The sequence below is a fragment of the Aptenodytes forsteri genome, unplaced genomic scaffold, assembly GCF_000699145.1.
Source record: "Aptenodytes forsteri isolate BGI_AS27 unplaced genomic scaffold, ASM69914v1 Scaffold217, whole genome shotgun sequence".
NCBI lineage: Eukaryota > Metazoa > Chordata > Aves > Sphenisciformes > Spheniscidae > Aptenodytes > Aptenodytes forsteri.
The window spans coordinates 4,415,425-4,420,870 of record NW_008796222.1 but is presented as its reverse complement, the minus strand read 5'-3'; the positions used below and the strand labels follow the sequence as shown (position 1 = coordinate 4,420,870).

General features: G+C 46.2%; 1 long non-coding RNA gene across 1 annotated transcript; it reads left to right on the top strand.

The window, feature by feature from the left end:
- On the top strand, nt 1-3,638 carry LOC103907037. Its single transcript, XR_658050.1, has 2 exons — nt 1-72; nt 1,067-3,638. It is a non-coding gene; the product is annotated as an uncharacterized LOC103907037 (long non-coding RNA).
- Nucleotides 3,639-5,446: the final 1,808 nt, after the last annotated feature.

Sequence of the window (5,446 nt, the reverse complement as noted above, 5' to 3'; positions counted from 1 at the left end):
GGACGACACCGGGACCCTTCCCCAACACAGCGGGGGACATGGCACAGAGCCTCGGCCTCAATGTGGACGCAGGTAAAGAGCTGCCTTCGGCCCCTCCGGGTCCCCCCGGCTCAGCTGCACCTCTGCTCCCTGCCTCCCTCACACCGCCTATAGTAGTGGGGATGGACCCCCCATGGTGGGGTGGATGGGGTGCTGCTGTGGGGGAATAAATTGGGGGTGGAAGCCCCATGGGAGGCACCCGAGGTCTGCCCTGGGTGCCCTTCTTGGGGCTCTTAGGCCAGGCAAGCAAGGAAGGGGAGGGCGAGGATGGGACAGGGCAACACATACCCCCCCATGACACCCTTTGAATTTCTGGCACCCTCAAATGTGCTCTGAGGGTGCTGGTTGCTTTGAAGTACTCTTGTCCTGGCTCTGGCCCTGCTCTTGCCTTGAGCAGCAAGAGCTGGGAGCAGGATGGAGCCGCCCCAAAAGTCACCGCTTGGCTCCCTCCACGGGCTGCCCTGAGGGCAGGAGTGCGGGCAGCCACAGCAGAGCAGGCCCATTTCTAGACCCCGTGCAGGTTCATAAACTACCTCCTCTCCTTATTTATTTTTTTCTCCCAGCTTTTGAGAGGAAAGCACAATTGCATTTGCTGAGCAAAAAGGGCAATGGTTTTCCCCAGGTACTGGTATCCTGCGTCTGGTGAGGTGCCTGGAAGTAAGGCTGTGTGGCCATAGCGGTGACAAAAAGGTGACACAGACATAGCCAGCAGTGGCAGTTCCCCAGTCAGTGGTTGTGGAGGCAAGGAAAGCCCGCTCTGGTGGCAGTGCTCCATGCTGAAGTTGGGTTATTGCAGCCACAAATGGCTCCTTACGGTGGCCTCACTTCAGGCAGGAGGGATGTGTGCCTGCCTGCGGTCTAGCTTGGGCTCTTCTCCCTGCTCCATGGCCTCGTGGGGCTCTGGGGAGCCCGTGCTTTAGACTGATTCTCTGATCTCAGCTGGCAGAAATGCAGTTTGTCATTCTCTATCCTTAAACAGCTGTACCTATTTTTCTTCTTCCCTTTTTTTTCTTCTCTCCGTTCTCAGGTTTGCAGCCTCAGGATAAAAGCAAGGATCTATACTGGTTTTAGAGCTGTCCTTCACTCTTCTTCCCCTGGCTCTCCCCTGTAGATCTCTGCCTGTTAGACATGGTGGCATTCAGAGCTGAAATCGGGTCAGTTTGTAACAGCTTCTGATCTTGGTTTGCAGCTCGCCGTTACTCCTTCTGTGGTGGATCCCTTCTGAGCTGATGTGCTGACTCAAAGACTCCCAGATCCCCCCTTGCCCTTTTCCAAGCCCACCGTGGCCCTGCAGCTCGGGGAAAGACAACGGGACTTAAAAGGACCTGGCATTGCAAGGACGGTACTTTAGACTTATTTCAGAGAGGAAAATCCTTCTGTTGCAAGAGGAGAGCCAAAGACGTTGAACTTCTATTTAAGCAGACCCCACACCCAGAACTGCAGTCGGACTACTCTAAAAGAGTCAAATGACGTCATGGATGGTGATGCAAAACCACTGGCCTTCGTACAGGGGGCAGAGGAAATCATGGGGGTTTTTTTTAGTGGTGTGAATATTTTTTTTATGGCAGTGAAAATTATTTCTTGAATGCAAACATGGGAAAGCTACTTAGCAGTTTTGAACTGGATTTTTACTTTACATTACAGAAAAGTAAAAGGAGAAGAAACTGGAGCTCACGAACATTTTTGGACTATCAAGGAACTGGTGTGATTTTTCAGCTTTGTGGTTGTGAGTGGCAAGTGTTTGGCCGGGGCCAGCTGCCCTGGGCTTACAGAGATGCAGCTGTTCCACGCACAACTGCTCAAACCCCAGAAAGACGAAAACCAAGGTGGCACTTCTCAGAGTTTGGCACAACATTTGCATTGGATATATAACGGTTGTTTGGTTGTGGTTTTTTGGCTTTTTTTTTACAAGAAACATTTTCTGGTGAAAGTAAAACCCTCTTAAAGCAGGGGGAGGAAGGAAACCCGTGAAGAGCGGCTTGCCCTCAACCCAACAGCCTTTAAGGAGAACACCAGAAGGAAAGGCACGTGATGGACAATAGGTCTGAGTTGCCTCTAACATTTCTCTTTGTCTACTTGTTGCTGTCATTTTGTCACTTTAATAGTTGTTTTGTTTTGTTTTTTTGAAAGGGGGAAAAAGATATCTATTTAACAGTAGGAAAGCTGCATTAAAGGTATCTCCTTCTTTCACCCTGTGTGCTTTTATGAAGAATTAAAGCTAAATAAGAGAAATGAGGCAAACTGGAAACTTCAGGATGAAATAGGAAAAATACCTGTCGTGTGGATGAAGTGAGTTATTTTATTACTTTGTATTAAAGATAAATATAAATCCTAGCAGCTGAAAATATTTTCTTAGTGAGTAAAAAATATGGTGATAAATACAAAAGACGAGAAAATGCAAGATTGTTGCAGTGCTACATTTTAGTGTACGGCGTATCTGTAAGATGGGTTAAAGTAAGGGGGCTCCTCCGTAATAACAGATGTTTCTTCGTGAAGCTGATAGGAGAGGGGACTGTAGCATTTAGCATTGCTATTGCACTGGTAAACTAAAATGCTATTATAGGGTGATGAATAATTAATGAAACAGTGCAGAAATGGCAATTTCCCCCTGTGCTTAAAAGCTGACTTTTTTACAGGCAAAACGTCTGATCCCAACACTACCGTGCTTTGGGTTTTTTCTGTTTTTTTCTCGATGTAATGTCTTCGAAGGCTGACAAAGTTCAATGCATGTAAGAGAAAAGTCCTAACATTACCCCTCTGACACTAGGAGAAGCCATAGAAAATGGACTTTTGAGCTGTGATGAGAGTTTTTACCTTCCGCCACTCTCACATAATCTGGCATAATGTTTGCCACGTGTCAGAAATGGAGTTATGAATAACCCAAACTTGCTTCTCCTAGGTTTCGGCTCAGCAATACCTCCATTTCTGGGAAAGAATAGGAATCCTAATAGTAAGATTAGTAGATTAAAATAAAGCAGTGTGAGTATATACTGTGAGAAGCTGGCAAGGAGCAATGTGTGCAGAGCATCCCCGGCCAGAGCTCGATAAATGGCAGGAGGTGACTTGCCGTGATTCCTTCAGCCAGACGTACCCCTGAACATTTCGCCCTCAGCCTCCAACTAGCCAGAGCCCAGACAAGCTGTAAAGGGCAAGGGAAGGGACTCCAGAATTTATATGACCGGTTAAACCAAAAATGTTCTGAGGCGTCTATCAAGAAGGAAGGCAGCAGCACTTTGCAGGAGAAAAGTAACTAAAAATGGCATGTAGCGTTATTGCTGCAGAGGCTTGGAGATAACAGGATCATTCTGTGAGCATTTGCCTGCGGGTTTTTTTAGGCTGTTTTTAAAGTTTTTTTACAAAAAGTGATCTGGCTCTATCATTGGTTGTGCTTCACCACAATCGTTCCTTTTTTCTTTCTTTTTTCCCCCTCTCTTCTGCAATTCATAATGAGGAGGGCTGGGCAATGCAGCCCAAATACGTTTGGAAATATTCATCTAAGCACAAACCAGCCATTTACTTCATTGGCATTTACAATTCATTTTGACTGTGAACGTTTTCAAGCGTGAGAATTTATGCAATGGATACATGAATATTGGTTTCGACATTTGTTCTCTGGGTACTCTTTTTTATTGTTGTATTGTGAAAGCATCCAACCACCAAAGTCAAGATTGTGGCTCAAGGTGTTAGCTGTGCAAACAACTTTTTTAAAATGCTCCTACTCCAGATGGACTGCAGTCTGAAAGCGCATGCCCTGTTTTGGCTAATCCTTGCAGTTTTTCTCACTTTCTGTTATTCTGACTCCAGGGCACTGCTCACAGCACTTACCTTTAAGGCTTGGGCGTGAGTCTTTGCAGGACTGGAACCACAGCTCCTGATGCAGTAAGAGCGCAAATAACCTCGGTGCCATTTCGCAAGTCTGTTTTATTCCTCTTTGCATCATAGGTTATTAGTTGCTTAATCATGAATGCTTGCAGGAAATCTGGAAATACAAAAATCCCCCCTTCTTATATGTTACATATGTCTTATCTGTCACGTGCTTGTCACACACCGAAAGAGCAGGGCTGTGAGTCCCCAGTCCTGCAGCCTGAAGAGCAGAACCTCCTGCTGCCCCATTCCTAGTGTCGTGCAGGGGTTAGCACTGGCTTGTGCTCTCTACCTACCCACCTGACAAACAGACTAGCCCGGCTGGGACAGACGAACAAACACAGCTCCCAACCCCTTCCTGCAGAGTCCAGGGAAGGAGGCAGAGGGACGGGATCTGCTGCAGAGCATGGCAGTACTGGGCATAGCAAGAGTATCTGCTGCTGCTGAGCAAGAGCAGTTTGTAGGAGTTTGCAAAGTGAGCTCTGGGCATATTCACTGCAGACATTTATTTCCCGTTCTGAAAATAACTGAAAATTAGCAAAGCACGAACGAATACCATTTTAATGAACTCTGAGGTTAACAGTGATCTGTCAAGGGAAGGATGGAAGTGGGGATGGGACATAGTATTTGTGATCACAGTCTCCACTTTATTTTAATGAGGGTTTCGCTTCCGTACAGCTGCAGTTGCAAGAATGCAGCACAGACCTCTTAGACACACATATATATGTGCCCCTGCACTTACAGTCTAACGTTAGACAGCTTTAGGGTGACGTTGCTTACTTCCCACCTCCTTTTCCAGTGGGTTTTCCATAGAAGCCCCCAGCAGAGGAGGAGGAGGGGAGGAGAGAGAGAGTGAAAGAGAGTCTGAGTTACCCCCTGCGCCTCCCCTGGACTGTGTGCTGCCTGTCTCTGGGGAAATGTATCTGCCCTGTCCCCTCCTTGGGTCAGGAGGGACTGCCGTCCCTTCTCACCTTCCCTTTGAAGTCCTATTTAGGTTCATGACAAGTTCTAGCGAGGGCTTAAAGGTTGGTCCCTTCCTAGAAGGGAGGAAAAAGCTGCTGGTGGCTTTGGATGCACCAGGGTTCTCTGACTGGCAGTTCTCATGCATCTTTTTCTGGGCAAGGGTTGTAATTAATGTGCCCTTTTGATTACAGAGGGGTGAGCCAGCTCCTCTGGGGGATTGTGGTGTCCTGGCTGGCTTCCCTGGCCTGCCACCCAGAGGAGCAGTTGCAGCAGGGGAAGGAGAGAGACTTGCATTGTGATTATTTGGAGGAGTGAGGTATTGATTTTGTAGGCTAGGCAATTTTGCATAGGGAAATGGGAACAGGGGATTGTTAAAAGAAAAATAGAAAAGGAAAAAAAGAAAAAAGAAAAAGGAAAAGGAAAAGAAAAAGAAAAAGAAAAAGAAAAAAGAAAAAGAAAAAAGAAAAAAGAAAAAAGAAAAAGAAAAAAGAAAAAAGAAAAAAGAAAAAAGAAAAAGAAAAAAGAAAAAGAAAAAAGAAAAAGGAAAAGGAAAAGAAAAAGGAAAAGAAAAAAAGGAAAA